Source organism: Callorhinus ursinus, unplaced genomic scaffold (assembly GCF_003265705.2).
Source record: "Callorhinus ursinus isolate GAN/ISIS: 27379988/994484 unplaced genomic scaffold, GSC_fseal_2.0 scaffold26, whole genome shotgun sequence".
Lineage (NCBI taxonomy): Eukaryota > Metazoa > Chordata > Mammalia > Carnivora > Otariidae > Callorhinus > Callorhinus ursinus.
In genome coordinates, this window is record NW_027397088.1 from 18427354 (window position 1) to 18437575 (window position 10222).

At 37.4% G+C, this 10222-nt stretch overlaps 1 long non-coding RNA gene across 1 annotated transcript in view; it reads left to right on the forward strand.

Moving 5' to 3' along the window:
- The window catches only part of LOC141370100 (uncharacterized), a 69569-nt gene extending 59607 nt beyond the window's left edge, over positions 1–9962 (forward strand). The window contains exons 2-4 of the long non-coding RNA XR_012373842.1: positions 1702–1763; positions 7936–7997; positions 9649–9962. This is a non-coding gene — a long non-coding RNA (uncharacterized lncRNA). The remainder of the gene's footprint in view (positions 1–1701; positions 1764–7935; positions 7998–9648) is intronic.
- The last annotated feature ends 260 nt before the right edge of the window (positions 9963–10222 follow it).

Here is a 10222-nt window from a genome sequence, read left to right on the forward strand (position 1 = left end):
ATAATCTTCTACCAAGGAGAGAAAAAAGATCTTGAATATATAGCGTAACAATCATTCCATCAGCAATAAACCTCACTTGGTAATTTTTTTTTTCTTTGAGTACTAAGAGAGCCTAAATGTGAACACTAGATGCAAATCCATTATTCTTAGTACTGCTACCTATAATTAACACTGCCCAATGGGATTTTAAAAAATATTTATAAAAGAGGCAACAGAGTTAACAATTACCATTATCCCCAGCTAAACTCCTCCTCCTCCATGTTTTCATGAAGAGAGCGGTGTTGTTACTTCAACAGGCACAGTGTTGTGGTGACTTTTGTGATACAAATGAAGCAAGACTAAAATTCTAATTGTGAAATTTAAAAGGAAAGTAATTGCTTGGTGTTGGTTAATTCCATCTTTGATGACAGCAGCTGCGTTTCCCTGCCTTGTGTGTTTTAACAGATGGCATTATTTCTTATGGAGTGTTACAGTAGCGACCGAGGTGACACTGAAGGAAAATTCTGTGACAGTATGTTAAGTAAGATATTACTGACAGCCCTGCTGAACAGCGATGCAGAACTGCACGTCGTAGATCTCTTCTCACCCTTAGAGCCCCCACCAAATGGTTTCCATTTGTGGCATGTGGAACTAGAACGGAAAGATGAATGGAAAATTATGTTCTTTTTCAAATTCACTTGTTTGCATACCATTAATAGGCCTGGGACTAAGACCCAAATCTGGCAAAAAGGTGCACTTACCAATCCAGTATTGCACTGTTCTACCTTTCTACCAAAGGAAGGGAAATGAAGGGGCCACTGGTAGGCCTGAATCCTAGACCAGGATGTGTCCCAAGTCACTGGTCTTTGGAATGGTTTCCTTTGTGGAAAAGGCTGGAGTTGGACTATGACAAAACAGTCTCTTGGGCCCTTTCTACTCCAACTCTCTTTCTGAAAGTCCTGAGCTTTCTGCTTTAATGGCACAGAAGACAAAGTGAATAAAGAAAAAGAGATGACTCTGTATGCTACTGATACTGACACACAGTCTAGAGAGAAGACCAATGGGTCACAAGTCAGGATGAGCGAGTCACATAGTTCATTTGTATCAGCTTCTTCACCTCCTTCACAAGGCTGTAGTCAAGGTCTAATGGAATTGTGCTACTGAAAGCTGATTGATTAATCTGGCCAACACTGCACAATTGCCCTGTGCTAGACACTGTGCCAAGTGCTGGGGATTTAATGGTGGACAAACCATGGTCTCTCTTTTGGAGGAAGATAACTACAGGGGGAGACAGATACGTAAATGGGCAATTGTAGTAGAACATATTAGGGGCTTTGAAGGGCATAAGTACGGAGTGATACACTCACCAGCTGAATGTAGACGATGATCTTCGCTACGCTGTATGGAGAAGAAGAACCACCTAGCTGAGACTAGTTTAAAATATTAACCATTGAATTGTAAGCAAAAAAGGAGATGCTGTTTAAGCCACTAAGTTTTGGGGTAGTTTTTAATGCAGCAATAGATAGCTGAAGTGATGATATATGGGGGCCACAAGGCCAGGCCATGTGGTTCTAGAAGAATGTTAGTAGCTCTGCTGAGGCTTGACCATTGAAGGTATGTGATGGTGGAAATAATAATAAAGGTTAATGTCATTTTTGTGGTTTATTTAGCACATTCTCATTTAATTCTTATGACAGTTCTCTGACGTAGACTTTCTCTCAGTTTCACAGATGGGGAAACAGAGTCTCAAGGGTCACACTGAAATAAGTTGTATTCAAATCCAGGTATTTTGCTTCTATATTGTTCCTTCCCTGGAATCAAAGCAAGATTTCAAATAGCTTCCCATTAGTAATTTTTAAAAAAAGATTTTATTTATTTATTTGAGAGAGAGTACGAGTGGGGGGAAGGGGCAGAGGGAGAGGGAGAAACAGACTCCCCACTGAGCAGGGAGCCTGATGTGGGGCTTGATCCCAGCAGCCCGGGATCATGACCTAAGCTGAAGGCAGATGCTTAACAGACTGAGCCGGCCAGGCACCTCTTCCCATTGGTAATTTAACAGTTGTTGAACATGCAGTGACAGAGGAACTAGGACAGTTTCTCCCAGTACTTCACTAAAGCATATCCCTTGGTCTTTGCTACTGTTATAATCAGACCACTCGCTTGAACGTGAAGTGGCGAGGGTAAAATTGAATCCTTGAACCAAGCTAAGTTAGATGCAAAACTACTTCCAGAATCTAGATTGCCTGGAAATTTATGTTCCAAATAATTGGCTCAACAGTTTTTAGCAGAGGTTCATGATGGAATTAATTCTTTAAAAAGAAGTCAGTCATAATCAACAGGATCATCCTCTGACTCTGTAAAGTTATTATAAATTCCTAACGAAGGCTTCTTACTTACTTTTCATGATGGAGAAAAATATATCTTTTTTGGATCCTGACCAATAATGTGGCATGTGCAATTCTTTTTTTTTTTTAGTATTATGATCAATTTTGGATCAAAATATCTTCTATATCCAAAACCTTGGAGTGAACAATTTCTAAGTACATGGCTTGTCGTGTGACCTAGATAATGTGATGACAGCCCTTTGGAACAGCATCAAGACCACTCCACACATGTGCCCTTCATGAGCAGGCATCTCAGTGTGACAGCTTGAGTTACAGCTTGAATTTTCTGTATTAATACATATATCCAAACATTTCCCAACCCACTTTAAATCATGGACCACCTAAGATCCTTTATGGTTAGTTATGCAATCTGGCCAACCTGGAAAGGTGGGCCAGGGAAGGGATCTTAGATCAAAACTCAACATGGCAATAGGACTTGTGAGCTAAAGACAACTTGAGGTCTCATGCACCTCATGTGATGAGAGGTAGAGTTGAGGGTTGCACTGATGATAGTTATAAGTGTCAGCCACACAATCGAGCCTTCCCAGTGTGCAACATGGTACAGTGTCAGCTTGTGATGATCAAACATTTGAAAGGCATAGCTGTAAAGGGAGCTGTATAAATTCTTTTATGACACCTATTGCTATATAGGTTGGTTTTGAAAATTGACATTTTAAAGACAACTCAAATGGATTTTAATGACCGCTTGGAATGTCTGTACCCAAATTTCTTTATCTGGCTTCTTGTTGTTTGGACATGTAGCATGCTTTCATTTCTTTTGTTTTTCCCCTGTCAAAACAATCTTGTACTGGAATTTGTAAATAAGTCTTTATACACCTACATAATGATTTCCTTAGTGGAAAGGTCTAGAATTAGGGTACAAGTGTTAGGCATGTAGAATATCTGTTTTTTGAAGTGTGTAATAATTCAGGAGAGTTATCTGCTTCACTGGTTAAATTGACCTTAAAGTAGAAACATTCTAGATTAACCTCAGTATATGAGAGTATGGGATAGCCAGACACTAATATAAGAGAGAGCCAGCATCCTAAAACAGATGCTAGAAATGAAAATAAAATCTCTTGGATGGCATTTTTTGATTTTAGGGAGATCAGAATTAAGCATCATACAGCACTTCCTAATGGAAACAAACCTGGGTCATAGTTGGAACAAGGCTCTGATAGTATTAAGGTGCCAATAAATATTTAGTTTTAATGTTCATTTCAGTGCCAAATATTGCACCAGTGGTAGTAATCTGATTGGATCTGAACCAAAAGGATGAATGAATGAACAATGGCTGTGAACACTGATTTATAAATGTTTTAGTTTATTTAAACTATTCTTTTGGACTTCTCAAATCTATCCTGTACTATAGTTCTTGATTCTGAATGTTCAGTGTTTTTTTTTTTTTTTAACTTCTACTCTTAGAGTCTCTCATGGTCTTCCATTCTATCTACTCATGATAAGTGTTTGTTGTCAACTTTTTGCCTCTTTCTTTTCTTAGCCTGCCATAAGTAATGCTTTTCTTGGACCTGGTATATACTTGAAACATGTTGATGACATACTAATGTTGCCTTCTGTTTGCCTCTCTCTAAATATCAGAAATGAACCTAAAATGAAATTCAGTTGCTAAAACCACTATATAGAAAATTTAATAAAGGTTTCCTAATTGGGAGTATTATCAAATGCTTCCTGATTTTGTTTCTCTTCTGTCTTCTCTGAAGTGAAGAGGGGGAGGATTGAAGAAACTGAATATAATAGAAGGATTGTTCAAAGAAGACAGGTTTTTAAGTACTTCTATATATGTGATCTTAAGTCAAATCAATTACCATGTTACTGTTAAGCAATTTTCTCATCTATCTAAAAAATGGCATTATTGTTTTAAAACTGGAATATGCTTATTACTTTTAAAAACTCAAGCTATTGGAAAATATAAATCCAATATAAAAAAACACATGGGATTCCTTCACCAAGGTGTAGTTACTGTTAATATATTGGTGAAAACTCTTTTAGATGTCTATGAATGCATATATACACAATGTGCCTCCATACCCATTTATGTAATTGGGACCACATACTATTCTTTATATAATTATGCATAACATACTGATTTTGAGCATTTATTCATGATGGGAAGGATCCTATATTATTTTTAATGGCTGCAGGGTATTGCCTTATTTGTTTCATAATTTGCTTAAATAACATTATTAAGAGAAAAAGAACATGTGTTTTTTTTCTCTTTCTTTTCTCCCACCATCACTCATCCCTCCCTCCCTTATTCCTTTGGTCTTTTCTTCCTGCGTTGGTGTCTGCCAAAATGATCTCTAGAAGGGGCTTATGAATTGACATTCTCATCAACAAATCATAAGTGCCTGATTTTTCCAGTCCCCTTTCAATAGAGATTTTGGTATTTTTCAACATTGCCAGGCTAGTAGCGTGATTTATGTTTGCTTTAATTTGTATCTCTTTGATTATAAATAAGAACATCTTTTTGTGAGTGCTGGCCATTTTTAAGTTTTTCCTTTCAATAATTGCCTACTCTTGTTCTATTATATTTTTTAATCCTAAAAAATATCTTTGAGGTCTTTGCATATTAAGGATAATAATCTTTTGTCATATGCTTTGTGAATGTTACTTCCCAGTTTATTTAAAAAAATAGGTTCAATATACTTAGTTTTCCTTTTATAATGAAGTTTTTAGTTTTATATGGTCAATTTGTCAGTGTTTCATTTTATGCTTCTGACTTTTTATGATATGCTAAAAGATTTTCCCAACTATGTGATTATTTAAAACAAACAAACAAAAAAATCACCCTCCTTCTAAATTTCAGTTAGTGGTTGAGTTTGTCTCATAGTTTCCTGATGTTCTAATCACTTTTTTTTTTTGGTCTTTTTCTTCCTTTGTTTTGTTTTAGATAGTTTCTATTGCTCTGTCTTCAAGTTCCCTCATGTTTTCTTCTGTGGTGTCATCTTTGCTGTGTATCCCATCCAATGTAGTTTGCATCTTAGACATTGTCCTTTTTTCATCTGGTGTAAGTTTGTTTCATTGTTATGTTTTCCACATTTCTCCTTAAGCACTAATACTTTTGTCTATCTTCTTGAACATCTGGAGTGCAGTTTTATTACCTTTCCACTCATTCTCTTATCTGTGCCATTTCTGTGTCTTTTTCTATTGATTTCATTTTTTTCTCATGTGTTGCATTTTCCTGCTTTGCATACCCTATGTGGCTACCTGCACTTCTCCATTTGACTTTAAATCTGGGGATTCCCACAATTCAACCTCTCATTTGATAATTCCCTAGAACAATTCTCAGAACCTAGGAAAGTGGTATAGTTGCTATTATAAAGGCTACAACTTACACTGCTAAATGGAAGAGACACATAGGGCAAGATGGGGAGGGTGGGGGGTTGCAGAGCTTCCATGCCCTCTCCTCATGAAATTGGGGTATGTCACCCTCCCAGCATATCCATGTGTCAAGAAGAAAGCTCCCTCGAGCCTTAATGTCCAAGAATTTTTATGGCAGCTTCATTACTTAGGAATGATTGATTAAATCATCAGCCATGTGACTGAACTCAATCTCCAGTTTCCCTCCCCTTCTGAGAGGTCAGACAACTTGAAATTTCAATGTTCTCATTCTGTGGTTGGGTTTTTCTGGGGACCAGCCCCCATCATATAGCCATCTAGGGCCCACCCAACTCATGAGTTACTTCATTAGCATAACATCATCACTCAGGCAATTCCAAGGGTTCTTGAAGCTCTGTGCCAAGAAACCAGGGCAAAGACCAGATATGTACTTTTTATTGTACCACAGAACCAAAGCAAACATTAGTTGAGGGAAAATTTAGTCCTTCTGCTAAGGCAGTACAGTCTGAGCACTCAACTTGATGTTCCATGCATTACAAAGTTTTTCTATACTGGCCATTGGAAACATAAATATCCCTGGCCTTGTAGGAGTAATGAGAATTGTTTTCTCTGATTTTTTTTTTTTCTTGTGGGTTCTCCCCCAGGCTCAGATAATTTCCTCCCTCGTACCTTGACTCATACTCATGTGAAAACTCACCCTTTATAGATCTGCAGGGCCTTGCCCTCTGTGTGTCTCCTCTTTTCTAGTACTTCGTCTTACAAATTCTAACTTCCTTGATGTCCCTGAATTGTCAACTCCATCTCCTGACCTTAGATTGCCAAAATCTGTTTGGGTCCTTCCTCCCTATGTTGTCCCCTGGGAAGTCTTTCTGGCAATAAGTTGGGAAAATGATGGGTCAAACTGTGTGTTTTCCTTCTCACAGGAATCATTGCTGCCTGTTCTTCAATGTCTGAAGACTGTTTCATGTATGTTGCCTGGTTTTTAGTTGTTTAAGAGGTTACATGTGGTTCCTTGTTAACTCCATCAAGGCTGGAAGCAGAAATCTGTGGGCCTTTTCAATTTCAATCTGAATTCTCTCCAGAAAATTTCTATCTTATTACTGCTGTATGGCATCCTCTCCATTTTCATCTCCATCTCTTTCTGGCACTCTGATGATCTCAGTATTACCATTTCTGCCTTGATCCTCCATAGCTCTTACTTGTTCTTTTATATTTTTCTATTGTTGTTCTTCTCTTTCAGGAATTTGTCTGAATTCACTAATTTATGCCTCAGTTATTTCCATTTTGCTGTTTTTCTTATCAATTGTGTTCTTCATTTTAACCATCATATTTTATATGACTAAGATTTATGTGTAGTTCTTTTTTATATTTTCTTGTTCTTGTTTCCTATTGCTAATGTTTTCTGTTATTTAATTAATTGACTAATTTTAGGTTCTTGGTCTCTGTTGTAAGATTTTTTGTTTCTGATGAAATTTATTATCCAGTATACCTTGTTTTTTTGGGCATAATTAAGATCCTCAAATGCCTTGTTACTTTTGCCTGTGAGCTCATTTTTTTTCTTAGGGTACTTACAAGGTCAAAGGAAGCACATGAAAGAAGACTAGAACACAATTTGTGTCATCCTTAGTGAACACAAGGGTGGGATATAGATGAGCCAAACAATGGAGAACCCCAGGTACCTGGAAACTATGGGTAATAACTTTTTACACCATGAAATAAGACCTCAGAGTTTTACCTTTTGTACTCCCCCTTGCCCCAACTCCCTCCTCCCCCACCCCCCAGAAGCAGTATTAGGAGGACAGTGGTTCTCAAACTTTAGTATTCATGAGAAACATGGGGAGTACATTTTGAAAACCTAGATTACTGGGCCTCACTCCCAGAATTTTTTTTTTTTTTGAGGGGGTGGATATAATAAAAAGTGATGTTATTTTTCTTTCCCACTCTCCATTCAGAATATGTACTATAGGGCAAATTTTTGTCCTGCTGCTGGATGAAAAATCTGGGAATCCCATGACTTTGTGTCATTTTTAGGTAATGATAAGTTCTGTACTCACTGAACACTCTCAATTTGGGATGAGAACACCTCATTCCAAACTTGATTGAGAATTAAATCTTTTCCATTCTCTCAGTTGAGGATTTTAGATAGGCTATGAACATCTGGTAAGTGGGTATGGTCGGTATCTTCTCTCATTTTATGCTTCTCTTCCCTCAGCTTGCAAAGTGGTTTCTGACTCTTCCAAAGACAGTGTGCAGAGAGGGACAAAATGAAAGAAGGTACAGAAAGTACACTCCTATTATGTAAGATTCTGAGTCTTGTTACTACTATTTGTTTTTGAGTATTTTCTGTATTTTTTAAATTTAAATTTTAGGTAATTAACATGTAGTGAAATACTAGTTTCTGGGGTAGAATTCATTGATTCATCACTTACATACAACACCCAATACTCATCATAACAAGTGCCCTTCTTAATACCCATCACCCATCTATCCCATCCCTGCCCCCAGCTCCCTCCATCAACCCTCAGTTTGTTCTCTACCATTAGGAGTCCTTATGGCTTGTTTCCCTCTCTCCTTTTTTCTTTTCTCCCTTCCCATATGTTCATTTGTTTTCTTTCTTAGCTTCCACATATTCACTCCCAGAATTTTTTAGTTAATAGTCCAGGGCTTGGGCACAAGTATTTATTTTCAACAAGTTCCAAGTGATGCTGATGCTGATGGTCCTGGGATAGCACTTTTAGAACCACTGGCATAGGAGAATGAAGAGCAGGATACGAGGTTTTCCTTTCTATTCTGTCTCCTAAAGCCAAGATGAGTAGCTTCCCACCTCAAGTCCAATCTACCTGCTTCTTCCCCACCCCACCCTGGCAATGCGACACCATTTCAAAATTACACTCCTTCTGCCTGGATGTTCATTTCTCTACTTCCTCCCTCCTTCTCTCTATACTTCAGGGTTGATTTGGGGGGTGGGGAATGAGCCTGTAGCCAATGTAGTTAAGTTTCTTGGAAGAAATAGGACAACAGATTATCTTCTATCTGACCATCTTATTGAATTCCTAATTTCCTATTTTTTTTTTCAGTTTGATCTTTTGATTCTTTTAGATATACAAATATGCCACTTTACTTAATTTTATTTATTTTTTAGATTTTATTTGCGAGAGAGAACAAGTGTGCATGAGTGAGGGGAGGGGCAGAGTGGGAGGGAGAGGGAGGGAGAGAGAGAGAACCCCAAGCTGACTACGCTGAGTGTGGAGCCAGAGGTGGGGCTCAGTCTCACCACCCTGAGATCATGACCCAAGCCAAAACCAAGAGATGGGATTTGGACGCTTAACCCACTGAACCACTCAGGTGCCCTACACATACATCATTTTAAAACAGTGGTAATTTTGCTCTCCTTCTTTCCCATAATTATGTTTTCAAAAATGTTTAGTTGTATATGTATATGAGAATGCTAAATAATGGAGTTAAGAGCAGAAATTACTGTTACTATTCTTTTATATGAATGATTCCAGAGATTTGCCATTTATCCTGAAGTTGGTATCTACTTCAGTTTAAATTTTATTATTATGGGAGTTTCTTTCTATCAAATACCTTCTTGGCATCTGCTGAGATAAAAATAATTTTTCTGTTGACCTTTTAATATGGTGAATTTCCTTGATACATTTTCTGACAATGAACCATTGTTGTGTTCTTGACATGATCACCACTTAGTAATGATATATTAGCTATTCTTTTAGTGTACTGTTAGAATCAACTTGCTAATATTTTATTTAGATTTCTCTTGCTTTATGAATGAGATTGGGCTTTGTCCAATGCTTGATATATACCAACATATAATTTGAATACATCATACCTTGTTGCTGGATAACATTAACACTCTTTCTTCCAATTTTTTTTGTCTCTTCTTCCCCCCACCACTTTGTGCCAGGCGCTGTGTTGAGCAAGAGGAATTCAAAGACAAATATGTTCTGGTTTCTGTTTTAGAGGAACACACTGTCTAGTAGGGGAGAGACACAAGGAAACAGATATTTACAAAACGGTGTGAAAGTGTGGTAGCCGAAGCATATTCCGGATATTCTGGGAGTTCAAAGGAGAAAGTTTTTGGCATTTGTATGGCCAAAACAATTGGTTGGTCAAAAAACATTTGTTGAATTGAACTCGCCTTGTTTAGAAGAGGATTTTTAGTAGAAGCCTTACGGGGCCCTTGACTTTTTATATTATAAATAAAGGAGTAGAAGCCAAGTTCTTTGAGAAGAGTGAATTACTTAGAGGACTAGAAGGTAGACCTGATTTTACTGTATCTTTTCTTTTTCATAATCAACACCTGCAATTTCAAATGGAATCTTGTTTTTGCCTTCATGAATTTGTTATGAGTCATAGTTTCTGAATTGTTTCCAAACCCTTTACCCAAATCAACTAAACATGGCTATGCTATGAGTTATAGCAAAATATTTCAGAAAATCATTTAATCTGTAGGTAGTTTGAATCCCAGAAAAAGTTAG